The sequence below is a fragment of the Ictidomys tridecemlineatus genome, chromosome 4 (assembly GCF_052094955.1).
Source record: "Ictidomys tridecemlineatus isolate mIctTri1 chromosome 4, mIctTri1.hap1, whole genome shotgun sequence".
Lineage (NCBI taxonomy): Eukaryota > Metazoa > Chordata > Mammalia > Rodentia > Sciuridae > Ictidomys > Ictidomys tridecemlineatus.
The window spans coordinates 175,906,626-175,924,003 of NC_135480.1; the positions used below are offsets into that span (position 1 = coordinate 175,906,626).

The window sequence follows — 17,378 nt, forward strand, 5'->3', positions numbered from 1 at the left end:
GATTGTCTCTAAATAAATGATCAGTTTTTCTCCTCAGATACCATCGTTCATATCTGAATCAGAATATAGTCCTGAGTTAAAAAAGGAAAAGTACAGTTTGAAACTCAAATTGTTGTATGTGCTACATGATAAAATGGCAATATTGTAGAGTTGAAAACCAGCATTTTAGCTGTTTTTATGTTCTCTCTCTCCTCTCTCTTTCTTTCTCTTTCTGTCTCTCTCTTTTTCTCTCTCTCTCTCTTTTTTTTTTTTTTTTTTTTGGTTTTTCTTTTTTCTTGGGTATTAGGGGAAGAAGGTAATTGGGGACTGAACCCAAAGGCTATGCATGTTAGGGAAACTACATCCCCAGGCATTTTTTCAGATTTTATTTTGAGACAGGACTCACTAAATTTCCTAATCTGGCCTTGAACTTGGGATCCTGCCTCAGCCTTCCTAGTCGCTTTGCAGGAATTACAGACATGTACCACTATGCTTGGCCTTTTTCTTCTTTTATTTCTCATCTTTATTTCCTTTCTATGGAAGTGTCTGTTAGTGGAGATTTGAAAAGGAACATTCTTTATATATTATGATACTTTCTTTGAAGTGTTATATGTTTAAATGAGTTTTTAAAAATTATTTTTATTTGAACACAAAGTTTCATATAATAATTTCGAATTCCTCATACCTTCTTGCTTGCTTTTAGCAGTCTTAACTTAAAGTGAGTAATAATTATTGTAGGTACATTGGCAAATATTTTTGTTTTGTAATTATTTTCTGAGCTAAATTGAAATTTGAGTGGCTTATGTGGCTTACTGTCCAAGTGATTTATAAATTCTACCCCACAAACTGAATCATCTGGTGTTGTGTTTGATGGTAGAAGTTTTAAGGTGATCTGGTACCAGTTTGTAGTTGACAAATGTTTCTTTTATGGTCAGACTCTTCAGACAGTTGTCTATCCTTATTCCTAAAATCTGTCTTTCAATTCTCTGTTTAGTTCAATCAGGTTTTTGTATCACCATTCCATCTAAACTTCTCTTACCTGCATCACTAGTAACTTTGCTAATAGACCTAAGGAACAATTTTCAGACTATTTTATCTGACCTATCAGTGGCATTTACCACAGTTGATAGCACTTCTTTGATATATTGCTTTCAATCGTCTGGAACATGAGTCCTTCCCTATGTCACTGATTACTCCTAAGTTCTTTCTCCTCTTTCTCTGTACTTATTCAGTCCCTTGATAATCTTACCCATCCTATTCTAAATATTATCTCCATTCCATAAATGGCAGGGTTGTTTTTTTTTAATATTTCCAGTTCAGATCTTTCTCTTAAACTTAAGACTCATATATTCACTAACCCCTTCCCTGTCTTCATTTAAATAATTTTAGTACAATTGCAAATTAAACCTGTCCAAACCTTAATTCATCTTCTTCCTGCCTCCAACCCTATCCCATCTTCCAACATGTTCCTCTGCAGTGTTTAGTTGCTGCAACTCTATCCTTTCAGTTGTTTAGGTTAAAAGTCTGGGGGTTTTCTTTGTCTTTGTCTTTTATATTCTTTTTGAATTCATCAACAGACATTGTTAACATTACCAGTCAGAAATGCCTTCATTTCTTGACACATCCAGTGTTCCACCCTGATCAGAGATATTAGTATTTGTTGACTGAATTGCTATCATAGCCTCCTAACGGGTCTCCCTTGCTTACATATTTGCCCTCGCCAACCAGTTTTTATTCTCAGCAGAGTGATTCTTCACATTGTAAGTCAAATCATTTCATTCCTCTGCTTACAATAGTCTAATGATATCCCATGTCACTAACAGAAAAAGACAAAATCCTTATAATGTCCTACAAGGCACTTCATAAATGGATACCCTTGTACATCTTTGACTTTGCCTCTCCCCAAATCACTCTATTCTAGCCATACTGTCCATTCTGCTGATCCTTAAACACTCAGGAATATTCGTGCCTTAAGTACTTTTCTTTGAATGTTCTCTCTAGAATATTCTTATCCAAAAACGTATAATCAATTCACTCATCTCCTTTAAGTTTTTGCTTAAATGTCAGTGAAGTATGCTCTATACCCTATGTAAAATTATAACACATACTAAACATGCTCAATTTCCATTACCCTATTCTACCTTTCTTTATTCTAAAGCACTTATAACCCTTTATCATATCTCATTTACTTATTACATTTGATCTTGATGGTTTATCACTCCTATTCTGTAAGAGCAGCAGTTTTTATTTTGTTCCCTGGTGTATCACAGGCATCTAGAATAGTGCCTGGAATGTGGTAATAGCTCAGTAAATGCATGTTGAGTGAATAAATGAATGGTAAGAATTAGAAATAATCTTGATGTTAAATTTATTAGTATACCTTCATGTTCATTGCACTTAATTTTAAGTTTTTTTTCTTTTGTTTTTTTGAGTATTTCTGTTTGTAAGAATTGATACTATATTACTTTTATTTTTTTTCTTAGAGATCCTCAAAAAACAGAGGAAAAATTACTTTTCCTAATAGAATAAAATTCAATCTATCTCAGAATTAACTATATGGGTCCATTGAGCCCTTTTATATATCTGAGGTACATCATAAGATCCTAATGTTTTATTTTTGCCATATCTCTTTTTTTTCACATGTATTTTTTAGATGTTGATGGGCCTTTATTTTATTCATTTATTTACATGTGCTGCTGAGAATCTAACCCAGTGCCTCACACATGCTGGGCAAGTACTCTACCACTGAGTCACAACCCCAGCCCTATTTTTGCCATATCTTGAACATTTTACTGTTTCATCATCCTAAGAATAATTTCATCATTACTTATTCATTATTCCCAAGTGTGCTCAAAAAAAAAACTACTAATAAGAAAAATGATGGAATCCGCAGAAAATTGATCAAATTGCCTAGAAGCTGATGAAGGAATAAAATGAGGCATCACTGTTGTAATCATCCTTCAATTTTCTTACTGTGTTGCCTGAAATACTGCATTATTTTTCATGACTGTATAAAGAAGTCTGGAGACTCTATCTTTATAAACTTTTATAGCTTTCATTGAACAAAGTTGAGAATTAAAATGGCAAACAAAACTAACAAAAGATACTTTCAAATTATTAGATTAATCAGAACATGAGTGGAAAAAGACAGGTACCTAGACCTTAATGGAGTCATGAACTTGACCTTTTAAGTAATTCTCAGACTGTTGATTTTTCAGAGGATATGGTAAGTGAGTTGCCTCAAAATTGAGAACTGACGATTGAACAATAGTTCTGAGTAGAAAAAGGAAACAAGGTATCCTCACCTATTCAAGTCATTCAAAACAAAGTTCTTCCATCACACAATAATTACAAGAAGAACCTGCTTTAATAAAAGACATGTAGCTGTGTTATTTCATGCTTTATGATATTTATGTCTGAAAATTTACCTGATGTTGTTTATATCAAGTGTAGTCTCCTTTAATTAGTCTCCTATAAATTATTTGTGAAATGGCTTAAATTATTAAAAGAGCCCATTGAACCCAGACTAAAGTGATAGTGAAATTAGAAATTTAAACATAGCAAATGTGAAATTTTAATTATATGTTCTTATTTTTGAAATTAAATATACCTAAAACAGGCATCATCCTGGAATACAACTGATTAATCATCAATTATCTTACTTGAATTGGGGACACATAAATTTTGCAAATATTTGTATCAGATTTCAAATGTATCTCTTTTTTGCTCTAGCACTGTAGAACATTTTTACTTTTAAATTTAAATAGATCAATCAAAATGATCAAAAAATTTTTAACTTCTGCATTATCTGTTTCCTTCTAATCAGCCCAGCACATATCACTGTCTTTAGCATTTATATACTTGATATAAACCACATCAGGTACATTTTCAGACATAAGTATCATAAAGCATGAAATAACACAGCTACATGTCTTTTATTAAAGCAGGTTCTTCTTGTAATTATTGTGTGATGGAAGAACTTTGTTTTGAATGACTTGAATAGGTGAGGATACCTTGTTTCCTTTTTCTACTCAGAACTATTGTTCATTCGTCAGTTCTCAATTTTGAGGCAACTCGCCTACCATATCCTCTGAAAAATCAACAGTCTGAGAATTACTTAAAAGGTCAAGTTCATGACTCCATTAAGGTCTAGGTACCTGTCTTTTTCCACTCATGTTCTGATTAATCTAATAATTTGAAAGTATCTTTTGTTAGTTTTGTTTGCCATTTTAATTCTCAACTTTGTTCAATGAAAGCTATAAAAGTTTATAAAGATAGAGTCTCCAGACTTCTTTATACAGTCATGAAAAATAATGCAGTATTTCAGGCAATACAGTAAGAAAATTGAAGGATGATTACAACAGTGATGCCTCATTTTATTCCTTCATCAGCTTCTAGGCAATTTGATCAATTTTCTGCGGATTCCATCATTTTTCTTATTAGTAGTTTTTTTTTTTGAGCACACTTGGGAATAATGAATAAGTAATGATGAAATTATTCTTAGGATGATGAAGTGTTAATAGTTGGCATGATAATAAGTAGATCTTTCAGACCAAGTAAATAAAACAACTATTTCAAAAAAATCAAAAAGTTGTATAAGAAGGGAAACAGTGGGCTGGGGTGTTAGCTCAGTGGTAGAGCGCTTGCCTTGTGCACCTGAGGCATTGGGTTCGATCCTCAGCACCACATAAAAGTAAATAAATAAAAGATATTGTGTCTACTACTAAAAAAATTTTTTTAAAGGAAAACAGTGTTCTGCTATATAGGCATAATATAAATTGCATATTAATTTAACCTGAGAATAAAGGATGAAGGGAGAAAAATTCATATAGAGTATTATAAGAGAACTAAATCCTCTTAAACTTAATAAGAATTTTGATGTCTGTGTTAAAAGTAGATAAATCCATGAATAGCAAAATGAACATTTATATAGAAGTACGCAGATAGATACCAAAAGAAATAGCTGAAGAGTTGGAAATAGTTGACTTTGGGGAATGCAAGTTGGAATGGGGAAGACAGAACTGCCAGTTTTTTTCTTATATAGTATTTTAGCATTACGAGGGTGTTTTTTTAAATGCATGTATTACTTTGATAATAATGAAACTTATCTGGTATGCATCAAATGAAGTTGAAAGTGCAGGGACACCACAGCAATCACAGGCCTGAGGCAATAAATGGACTCTGATGACTAGAAGGACACCTAAATATTGGCCTGGAAAGACATGTTGAAGGAACACACAGTAGAATTGTTAGACCTGGGCTGTTTGAATAGCAGGTGTGATATATCTTTGAACTGTTAATAACAACAGAGGAAAGGTATTTGAGCCCAAATTCAAGTGAGTTATAAAGATGAATTTTGCTTTGGATATGTTATGCTTGTAATAACTAATATAAATATTTGCAGTGCGTCCCATAAGCAGTTGTAAATGTGAGCCTGGCCATATTTGATTTAAGATCTGGAAAGAGATTTGAAGAAAATCCAACCAAAAAATGACAGTAAAAGCAAATTGTTTTGGTGTGACATGTTTCACCAAGGAGAGAGTAAGCACAGAATCAGACTTTAGAGGAAAAAGAAAAAAGGTGTAGGAAGGAGACAAGGAAATATTAAAAGAAATAGAAGGATGATTTAAAGACTATATGTGAGATTGCTAGCTATCAGCCGGTAGATAGCAAATTTTATAGACCTTTTAAATCCTCTCTAGAAACCTTTTTAAAGTAGCCTTTTGATTAGATTTAAATGTGTTTTGTTTGTGCTTATCATTTTACAATTATTTCAAATGGGTGTATTTTCCTTTTTTGCCTTTGGTGGGGCAGAGTTCAGAAACAGATAACCATAGTAGATATCTTTAAAACAAGAAAAAACAACTCCCTCAATCCCACTGTATTGGCGGTTTCTGATGATAATTTCCCCCTTTTTGTTCTTGTTACTTAGTATGATACAACAGTCTTTTAAAATTTCCAAATAAGGACTTCTTAACCATGTGATTCATTGATGGAACCCTTGGGGTATAGGGAATGGAGGATGAGAGATAATTGTCTGTGTCTCTCTGTCTCTCTCTTTCTCTCTAGGGACAGACAAAGCCCTTTATATGACTGATAACTTTGCAGGAGCTCTTTATAACCTTGTGCCAATAAGCACCTGTATTTATTTCCTCTTTTTTCTTCCTCCTCTACTTCTAAAAAAAGAAAAGCCAAATCCCCATTTTATGTTTTACACATATTTTTAAAATATAAGTTGTTTCTGATAAATTTAATACGATTGAAAATAAGATGAACATTTTGCTGCCTTGCAAATTTTTCTTCTATTAAAATTTGTTTTATTTAAACTAGTGCCAGTAATACAACACAAAATTTTAATGACTAAAATAGTTCTGTGCCCAATATTGTAATGAAAAATATAAATATAATAAAACCGAGACAGAACTAAAAAGAGCAGTTTGAGAAAAATGCAAGTGAATGAAGTGGCTTAACCCTCAAGGGATTTGAATGTGGCATTGTGTATATTTCAAAAGTTTCCGTTGAAATAACAGATGCTGCTGATGAAGTTGGGAATAGTAACTTCATTTGTGACTGGTTCAGTTGCTTATTAGAAGTGAGAAGATCCCAGAGGGAAATCGGCTATAGTGGAGTAGGCTCAGGAAAGGATGTGACATAAATATCTGGCAGCTTTGTCTTTGTGATCTTTAATCTGTAAACACTGGTTAGGTACTGGCATGATTATCTATAAATGTACAATTGTCTTACATTTTATGTAGTTCTGTGTCTGCCAGTGTTGTTATTCAATAAAGGTGATTTTTTTTTTAAAGGTTCTTTTTTATTTCTTAGAGTTGCTTACTAAAAAATTCTGTTTTTTCCCTAGGTGTGGAAAACTGTCTTACTGAATGTTTGTATGATGATAGTTCATTAAATTATCTGTTAGCTTAAGTGCCAATTCAGAAAAGTACTTATTCACTCAAGTTTACATATCAATGTGTTTCCTTTTTGTTGTTGCTTTTCTTTTTAATTTCAAGGTATGCAATATATTGTGATGATAATTAGATAAAGAGATGTAGTCTCTATCTAAAGAGAGATTTGACATAGAGAGGGAAATAAAATATTTGATATAGCCCTTAAATACAAGATTTGTAAGTGCTCGGTAGCCTAGAAGATACAGGTGAAATGCTTTTAGACAATGACGGACGGAGAAGATACTTCTACCTGAGAGAAATTAGAATATGTTCACATTATACATTGAATAACAGTAGAATGGAAAGCAGTTTGTGATAACAGAGATAGAGTAATTTTAATAATCTCTGTGAGCAATTAAGTGGCCCTGGGCTAAAGTAATGGTATTAACAAGGCTGGATACAGAATTTATAGGATTTGGTGAGTAATTGTATGGAAGGTGAGAGGGAAGACATGAGGTTTCTTATGTGGAAAACAGTCTCTGGTGCAAGTCACTGAGGTAGAGGATACAAGGAGGAGAAATAGAATGTTTTTGTTTTCACATTTTTTAAGATTCAAAGAATGAGAAGAAAACAGTTCTGTTTTAATGATTATGAATTTGAATTATCTGTGATGAGTAGGCCTAGATGAATAAATTTGATAGTTCTTTAAAAATACAGTTTACTAGCTCCTACTGTCTGTCACATTGTCCAAGAAGTAATGATTACCAGCTCTATAATTTTCTGTAACTGCTCTTTCAGCAGAGGCATGATCTTCAAATATTCTAACACTCCAAAATGTAGACAGACTAAGAACTTTTGAAAATTGAATGCAAAAATACTGGTAAATAACTAGATTAGTACTGTATTTCACAGAAAGTACAAATTGCCCTTTTTTTTTTTTGCTCAATATTGGAAAGCACACACATAGAACAATGAATATTTGTGTATCCATAGCATATAAGTTTGTTCTAAGAATAAAATATATACTTAAAGCACTTTATAGGCTCAAAATCACCATGTAAATTTGAAAGATGTTTATCATAACTAGTTTATGGTTTATCATAATTATCATGTAGTAATTGAATGTGGGGAAATGTGTATGATAAAGACAGCATAGTAGCCCCCCAAATAGAGGGGAAAATATATAAAACAGACTATAAGGTTATGGGTTCTCTTTGTTCGGGGTTTTAAAATTATTTTAGAAGAGGTAAAATGTCCTGAACATTGCATAGTATTAACAGAGCAGTACTCTTCTGGCATCTCTGCCTTCAACATTACTACTCTGCTAGGAAGAGTCCTGCTGCACTATTCCTGTACTGTGGAGATCTCACACTGTAGGGAGTTAGGACTTTTAAAAAAGACATGGAAGGTTTCTTAGTTCAGAGAACAGATTTAATATTAATGAATTCCTCATGTGTGTTTTTGGCAATAAGCTTCTTAAAAATAATAATATTCCAACCAAACTGTATTATTTGCTGAATTATATTGCTTTGTTCATTATATTGCTTACACCTTTCCTTTTTTATTCTTCCTCCTACTCTCCCCCTCTCTCTAATGTCTTTCTTCATCTTCACTTATTAAAATACTCTCTAAAACATCTGCTTTCAGCCATATTGGGTTAACTAGAGCTCGACTTCCTTTTCTGACAGGATATGTTGAATTTAGCAAATAAGGACTTTAAAACAGCTAGTATAAATACAGATTTAAAAGGAAAGATGAATATAATAAGAGAAATGGAAGATGTTTAAAAATTAAGCCAAATGAAACTTTTAGAGCTGAAATATGCAATATTTGAAATGGAAAAAAATTACTCATTTAGCTTAAATACAGATCAGTTAGAAATTTTTCAGATATTGGATGACAGGCAGTACAGGACCAGGATTTATGAGAGGAATCCTACAATAAACCCAGCTTTCTACCTAGCCAGTTTCTGGACCATGGTGCCAAGAGAAGGAACCCAAATAGAGCATGGCAATCTCACTGAAATGAGAAAACAAAGTTCTGAGTGAATGGAGAAGCTGTAATTTGTAGAGCAGAATACAGGAAGAAGAGGGGACTGCTAAAGAAATCACTCCAGATATCTATATATGAATAACTTTGAATGCTAAGGGTACTGAATGCTTATCTGTGCATACATGGAGCAAAACTCCACCAGACCTGGGCAAAAACCTAAGTATAAATATCCAGTTCCTTGAACATACACAAGTTCTTCTAAGCCAGAGTGGAGGGACAGTATTGAACACCCAAGGCATTTAGCAGAGACCATATCTTAGTAGTAGGACTAACTTAGCCCTAAAGCAAAGGCTACTTTGGATATACAACAAAGTCTTTTTAAAAGGTCCAGTTGAGGGCTGGGGCTGTAGCTCAGAGGTAGAGCACTTGCCAAGCGTGTGTGAGGCACTGGGTTCAATCCTCAACACCACATAAGAAAAATAAAAGTTTTGTGTCAACTTACAACTAAAAAGCAAATGATTTTTAAAAAGGTCCAGCTGATGTAGAAGTTGCTAAACTGCTTTATTTAAACAAAGCCAAGCAGTTATAAAGTAAGAAAACAAAATCATTCAACAATGTAACTTCACAATGACTAGCATCCCCCAGAAAATTATTAGATATTTAAGGAAGCAGGAAAACATGATTCATAACAAGGAGAAAAAAGAGATCAAATGAAATAAACCCAGAAATGACAGATGAAATTAGTCGAAGAGGACTTTAAGACACTTGTTATTAACAAAAAGGAACCAAATTCTTTAAAAGCCACAAGTTATCAAAACTGGCCCAAAAATAAATAGAAAATTTGAATGGATCCATAGCTACTAAAGAGATGGAATTATTGTTTTAAAAACTACTGGAAGTTTGGCTGGGGATGTGGCTCAAGTGGTAGCGCGTTCGCCTGGCATGTGTGCGGCCCAGGTTTGATCCTCTACAACACATACAAACAAAGATGTTGTGTCCGCCAAAAGAAAAAAACTAAAAAATAAATATTAAAATTCCCCCCCCCTCCCTCTCTCACACTGTCTCTTTAAAAAAAAAAAAAACTACTGGAAGTAAAATTCCTGGCCTACCAGCTCTAGCCTACATGATTTCACTGATAAATTCTATACAAAAGTTTCCTATTTCTCAACTCTTAGGAGGCAAGTTTTATCCCAATATCAAAATCATGCAATGTGGATTAGACAGAGGCAAATGAAGGGAAGGAAGAAAGGAATAGGAAAGACAGTGGAATGAATCAGACAAAACTTTCCTGGAGTGTTCATATATGAATACACCACAGTGAATCTCTGCATTGTGTACAACCACAAGAATGTGATCCTAACTAGAATAAAATATATTCCATGTATGTATTATATGTCAAAATATACTCTACAGTCATGTGTATCTAGAAAGAACAAATGAAAAGCAATAAAAATTAAGAGGTTAAAAAAATGCACAGACATTGTAAGAGAATAAGTCAATATCCCTCGTGAACACAAGTATAAAATTCTTAATAAAATATTAACAAGTTTAACTCTGAAATATTTTTAAAAGGATACTACATCTTAGCCAAGTAAGATTAATCCCAGAAAATAGAGTTGGTTTAACATTTGAAAATGAATCACTTTTATTTACCATATTAACAAGGAAAGAGGAAAAACCTTGGAACCATCTCAATTGATAGAGAAAAGGCATCTGATAATTTCAACAACACTCATTAAAAATTCAGCAGATAAAGATAGAAATTTCTTTAACTTGCTATGAAAAGTTCACAGCAAACCCAGGTTTTATTCAATTGTGAAAAACTGGTTATATTCTTTTTCTCTAAAGTAAGGAATCAGGCTGGGGATGTGGCTCAAGCGGTAGCGCGCTCGCCTGGCATGCGTGCGGCCCGGGTTCGATCCTCAGCACCACATACCAACAAAGATGTTGTGTCCGCCGAGAGCTAAAAAATAAATATTAAAAAAAAAATTCTCTCTCTCTCTCTCTCTCTCTCTCTCTCTCTCTCTCTCTCTCTCTCTCTCTCTCTCTCTCCCCCCCCTCTCCTCTCTCACTCTCTCTTTAAAAAAAAAGAGAGAGTTGTCACCACTTATATTTAGTATTATAGTAGCAGTCCTATATAATGCAATAAGATAAGAAAAAGAAACAAAAGGCATATAAATTGGAAAAGAGGAAGTAAAAGTGTTTACAGATAATATGAAAATGTATATAGCGTTGGGATTGTGGCTCAGTGGTAGAGCACTTGCACATGTGAGGCCCTGGGTTCAATCCTCAGCACCACATATATATATATATATAAATGTATTGTGTCCAACTACAACTAAAAAATAAATATTTAAAGAAAAAAATGTATATAGAAAATTGGCAGGAGCATACAAAATTTTTCTTAAACTAAGTGAATTTAGCAAATTTGCATGATACAAGGTGAGTTAATAAAAAGCAAGGTGAGTTAATAAAAAGCAATTGTATTATTATAAATGTATGGCCCAAAATTGAAAAAGCCATTATCATGAAAAATTAAAGAAGACCAAAATAAAGAAAGAACTATACTATATCATGTTTGTGTATGGGGAGTCTCGGTATCGCTAAAAATTTTCCACCTGATCCACAGATTCAACATAATACAGACCAAATTTTTTAAGAGAAATTGACATGTTTATTCTAACATTTATACAGAAAATTAAGGAACCTAGATAGCCAAAATAATCTTGAAAAAGAACAAATAAAAAGTTGAAAACCTTATATGATTTCAATACTTTTAGTAATCAAGATGATAGTATATATAACAATAGACATATAGCATAATGGAACTTTCAGAAAATGACAAACAATTGATTTTTAGCACAGCTACTAAAGTAGTTCACTGAATAACAGATAATCTTTTCATTTAACAAATGATGCCAGAACAACTGGATATCCACAGCTTGTTGGATAAAGTTCTAAAACTAAAGAATTTCTAGAAGAAAACAAAATGTTTGTAATCTTGGCCACAGAGATTACCTTGGGCACAGAAAACAAACTATGAAAGGAAAAATTGTCAAATTTAACTTTCTTAAAATGTAAGACTTAACTTTTTTTTCTTTCTTCTTGCAGTAGAATTGTGCTACCCCTAAGCTACATCCCCATCCCTTTTTATTTTTCCTTTTTAGATAGGGTCTCACTAAGTTGCCCAGGCTGGCCTTGTATTTGTGATCCACCTGCCTCAACCTCTTAAGTCACTGGGATTATAATCATGAGCCACTGTGCCAAGTTTAAAATTCTAAACTTTTGCTCTTAATACTTAAATTAAAAAGCAGGTCATAACTGAGAGAAAATATTTGTGAATAACTTGTCTGATAAAAGACTTGTACCCAGAATTTATGAAGAACTTCTGTAAGTTAGTAAGAAAACTATCAATAAAAAGGAGAGACAATTTTTTAAATGGTCAGCAATTTTGAACATAGTTTTTGAAAGAAGATGAAAGAATGTCAGATAAATAGATGAAAAGATGGTCAGCATGATTAATCTCCAGAGAAATGCCCATTAAAATCACTATTTAAGCTGGGCACGGTGGCAGAAGTGTGTAGTCCCAGCTATTCAAGAGGCTGAAGCAGGAAAATCTCAAGTTTGAAGCCAGCCTGGGCAATTTATCAAGACCCTGTCTCAAAATGCAAAGGGCTGGGACTGTAGTTCATTTTCAGAGTTCTCATGTACAAGGCCCTAGGTTCAATTCCCAATATTCACCACCCCCCCCCCAAAAAAAATCATATTTCACTACTGTCTTACACCCATTCTAAGATTAACATTAAAAATTCCAGCCATTGATGAGATTATGAAATTGCTGGAACCCTCATGCACTGTTGATAAGAATATAAAATGGCACAACAACTGTGAAAATAGTTTGCCAGTTTCTTACAAAAGTAAAGGAAGGATATGCTTTTTAAAAAATTCTAATTAGTTTCACATGACAGCAGAATGCATTTTGACACATTGTACACAAATGAAGCACAACATCTCATTCCTCTGGCTGTACATGATGCAGAGTCACACCAGTTGTGCAATCATATATATATATGAGGTAATAATGTCTGTCATTCCACCATCCTTCCCACCCCCACATCCTCTCCTCTCTTCTCATTCCCTTCTGTCCAGTCCAGAGTTCCTCCATTATTCCTGACCTACCCCCCACACACACACACACCCCATTATGGATCAGCATCTGCTTATCAAGAAAAATCCTTTGGGGATTTTTTTTAATTTTTAAAAAATATTTATTTGTTCTAATTAGTTGTACATGATAGCAGAATGCATTTTGATTCATTGTACTCAACTTTTTATTTCTCTGGTTGTAGAGGATGCAGAGTCATGCCACATGTGCAGTCATATATGTACCCGGGGTAATGAGTTCATCTCATTCTACCATCTTTCCTATCCAATTGCCCACTCGCCTTCTCTCCCTCTCTTTGCCCAATCCAAGTTTCTCCATTCTCCCCATGCCCTCCCACCCCTTTCACTTAGCATAATATTCTCTAACTCCATCCATTTACCTGCAAATGCCATAATTCTCTCTTAATGCTGATACTCCATTGTGTATATGTACTACAGTTTCTTTATCCATTCATTTATTGAAGGGCATTTAGGTTGGTTCCATAGTTTAGCTGTTGTGAATTGAGCTGCTATAAACATTGATGTGGCTGCATCACTGTAGTATGCTGATTTTTAAATCCTTTGGGAGAATGTTTTTGATACCCAACAATCCTATTCCTAAATATTTTCCTAAGGGAAATAAAAAGCTTAGGTAAATTTTTTAAAAGTTTTTTTACTGCATTTATTGTGCTGATCTGTTTATAATTGCCAGAAACTTGAGACAACCTAAATATTTATCAGCAGATGAATAGCTAAACAATGTTATATCCATACAACAGAATTCCACTATGCAAAAAGAACAAAACTACACTGCCCAGCAACATGGATGAATCTCATAAATGTTAAGAGAAAAAAAACTAGACAAAATGGTACATTATGTCTGATTCCCTTTACATGGGGTCCTAGAACAGGCAAAATTAATATATTGTGACAGAAAGCAAATTAGTGATTGCCTGAAGTGGAGGATTAACTGCAAATATGAACAAAGTAACATTTTGGACTGATTGATTTTTAGAGTGGTTACAGGAGTGTATCCATTTGTCAAAATGAAACACTGTATTTTATTGTATGTAAAGTATACATCAATAGTTTCCTTTTATTTTTTTATTTTTTAGTTTTTGAGGATCTTTATTTTTATTTGTTTATTTATATGTGGTGCTGAGAATTTAACCCAGTGCCTCACACATGCTAGCAAAGCACTCTATCACTGAGCCACAACCCCAGCCCTCAATAGTTTCCTTTTATGGATCAAATTTGTGTGACTTTTTTGCCTCTCTCTCTTGAATTTGAATATTATCAATCCTAAATTTACCTTATCCTTTGTTTGGTCTTCTCTTTCTTACTCCTTCTTTCATTTATCACCTTGTCTTCTATTAGTCTATAAGCTTTTTATTCATCCTTGTTTACCCTTTAGCACCTAGTTCATTGTAATCTTTCAGTGGGTATTTGCTAAACTGAGTTAATACAATGCAAAGAAAGATATATCAGCTATTGCCTGATTACTGTACTGAAGTCTGGAAAAAGTCACAATTCCACATATCATCAAGACCAAGGCTTTGTAAAGCAGCTAAGAATTGATAATATGCATCCTTTGGCAATCTTAGTTGTTTACTTTAGACAGGCCTGTTTTTACATTCTATGAATTGAGTGGAAGACACATGGGAGATAAGTGGCCCTAGGCCCTGTGGAAAATTGTATCTAAGGCAAGGCACTGTATTCTGGTTGCAAAGGGCCAGAACATTTAGGTAAATTGTACTAAGTAGCAGTGCATTTGATTCCAGCAATAAAAGAAAATTAGATAGTATTACAGAAATTTAGTGCTGGAAGGTACCATGGATGCAATTTAATCATAATCATTATTATATAGATCCAGAGAGAGTAAATAATCTGCCTATCACCACATCCACCCAAAAATTAGAGGCAGAGTTAAGACTGGAAACCAGGTTTCTATCAGTTCCCATGCCCAGAATTTAATAAAGTGGGAATTGGCTAATTTTCTGATGAGTTGCTGTAGACAAGTTAGATTAGGATTTGGAGTTTAGACATGAGTGGGATAAGTTTAAAAGAAAAGAAAAAAGAAAAAGCAAGGGATGTGGTCAACTGGTCAGCTGTCATTGTGTCATTATTAGAGTCAAAAAATGGAAACATGGGGAAGGGGGTTGGCTAAAAGTCCTGGTGATGACTTTGCTTTTATTTCTAATTGAAGTCTATTTTGTAGTGGTAAATTTTCTACACTAAGAATACATTATAATTTTTTGAGGAGTCATTAGTATAAATAACCTAGAATAGTGTTGAATTCAAATGAATGTTAAAATAATCTAAATCGAATCCATCTCCCTCTCCCACACCCTTTTTCACTATTCTCTGTTCATGGGTAAATTTACTGGGAGTTCTGGAATAGTCACAGTTGCTATTTTGTGTTTAATTGGCTTTGTATTCCTTTCTTTTTTAAGAACAGTATTAAGTCATTCATAATTAAATGATTTCATCTGGTCATTTTTAATTTTAATGATGAAGAACACTGAGATCCAAAAGGCAGCTTTGAAAGCTATAGCAAAGCATGTTCCTTACCTGGATCTTTTGAATGAAAGAATAATAGTATGGATGGTGATGATGAAGGAATACAAGCTACTGCTTTTTAAAGTATTCTCCACTCTCAGTATATGGATACAGCCTCCAAATTTTACAAATAAAATAATCATCAGCACAGCATCTCTGCTTTCCTATGGACTGGTCTTTTTGTAAAGCAGCCTTATGATCTTCTTAGTAAAAGTATTTTATTTTAAAAATATACTTCTAGGGCTGGGGATGTGGCTCAAGCGGTATCACGCTCGCCTGGCATGCGTGCGGCCCGAGTTCGATCCTCAGCACCACATACAAACAAAGATGTTGTGTCCGCCAAAAACTAAAAAATAAATATTAAAATTCTCATTCATTCTCTCTCTCTCTCTCTCTCTCTCTTTAAAAAAATAATATATATATATATATATATATATATACATACATACATACATACTTCTAGACACTTACTTCTGGTAGGCCTGGGAAAATGTAGATTGCTTCATGTCTCTTCAAAATTCCTTTCAAAGAATGAGTTAAACTTGATTTGTGTTTTTCAGATAGAGGAAAGTAGTAAGGTGGGAGGTAGAAGGAAATCTTAACTTTGCCTTGGGGGAAAGAAAAATCTTTCAATCCTTTGTTGACACCTTAGCTTCTGCATTAGTCATAGGTCCTTTTCCTCCTTTGCCATGGGAGGACCAGAGGAATGGCAGCCATCCTCAGTTTTTAAAAGGACAGTACAAAAAGAAGAAAACAGCTGATATAGAAAAATTTAGTGATTTTTTTTTTCTTCCTCTCTATATTTTACAGTTGTATTTTTAGGTTGATAATCAATGGCTTCTGGATATTTGGCCTCCTTTTTTTGGTCCTTTGTTTCACTGTTTTGGGTGTTATTGAATCCAGTACAAAATCCCTAACCTTAATAATGAACTAATATTCAAAGTTTGGTTTTTTTAAAATGTTACAATGAAAGTCACCTAAGATGGATAGCTAGTGGACACAGTTAATGCCAATGTTGGGAGGAAAAAATTTCTACCAACTTAAGTCTAAATTGGGACCTGTGAATTAACTGACAATGGGCAGATTAACTGGAGAAAAGACAAGGTTTATTCACACACTGGTGGGATCACTGAGTAATGAGTAACTCACTAAGGAGTTCAGAGGATTATAGTGGGGAAGATTCTGCTGAAACTTGTTTACCCAAATTTTTTGGAATGTGTCTTAGTTACCTCATCATCTCCATGACTGGACGCCTCCAGGAATGTTGGGTAAGGACACCTGCTTCTCAGTAAAGCTCTGTTTGAGTCAGATAAGGAAGTTCAGATAAGGTTTCTTTCTACATCTTCTGTTGGATGTTGGTCCTTCACTGATAATTTATATTTGGATTGTTGGTCCTTCGCTGATAATTTATATTTGTATATAGTTAATGATTTTCAAAGCATTTTCGCAACTCATTCAGTTCTCATAGGACATTTTCAGTAGACAGGGCAAATACTGTTATCCTCATTTCACAGACTCAAAGGCATTAGGTATTTGTTGAGAGCCACACAACTGATTAGGGAGCAAAATTAAGAGTTTAAAGTAGGGGCTGGGGATGTGGCTCAAGCGGTATCACGCTCGCCTGGCATGCGTGCGGCCCGGGTTCGATCCTCAGCACCACATACAAACAAAGATGTTGTGTCCGCCAAAAACTAAAAAATAAATATTAAAATTCTCTCTCTCTCTCTCTCTCTCTCTCTCTCTCTCTCTCTCTCTCTCTCAAAAAAAAAAAAGAGTTTAAAGTATTTAGGTCTAGGGCTATAACTCAATGGTGGAGCA

At 33.9% G+C, this 17,378-nt stretch overlaps 1 protein-coding gene across 4 annotated transcripts in view; it reads left to right on the forward strand.

Annotated features, from left to right (window-relative positions):
* Zcchc7 (zinc finger CCHC-type containing 7) overlaps positions 1 to 17,378 on the forward strand; it is a 225,980-nt gene that overhangs the window by 157,276 nt on the left and 51,326 nt on the right. The gene's annotated exons all lie outside the window — the stretch shown is intronic.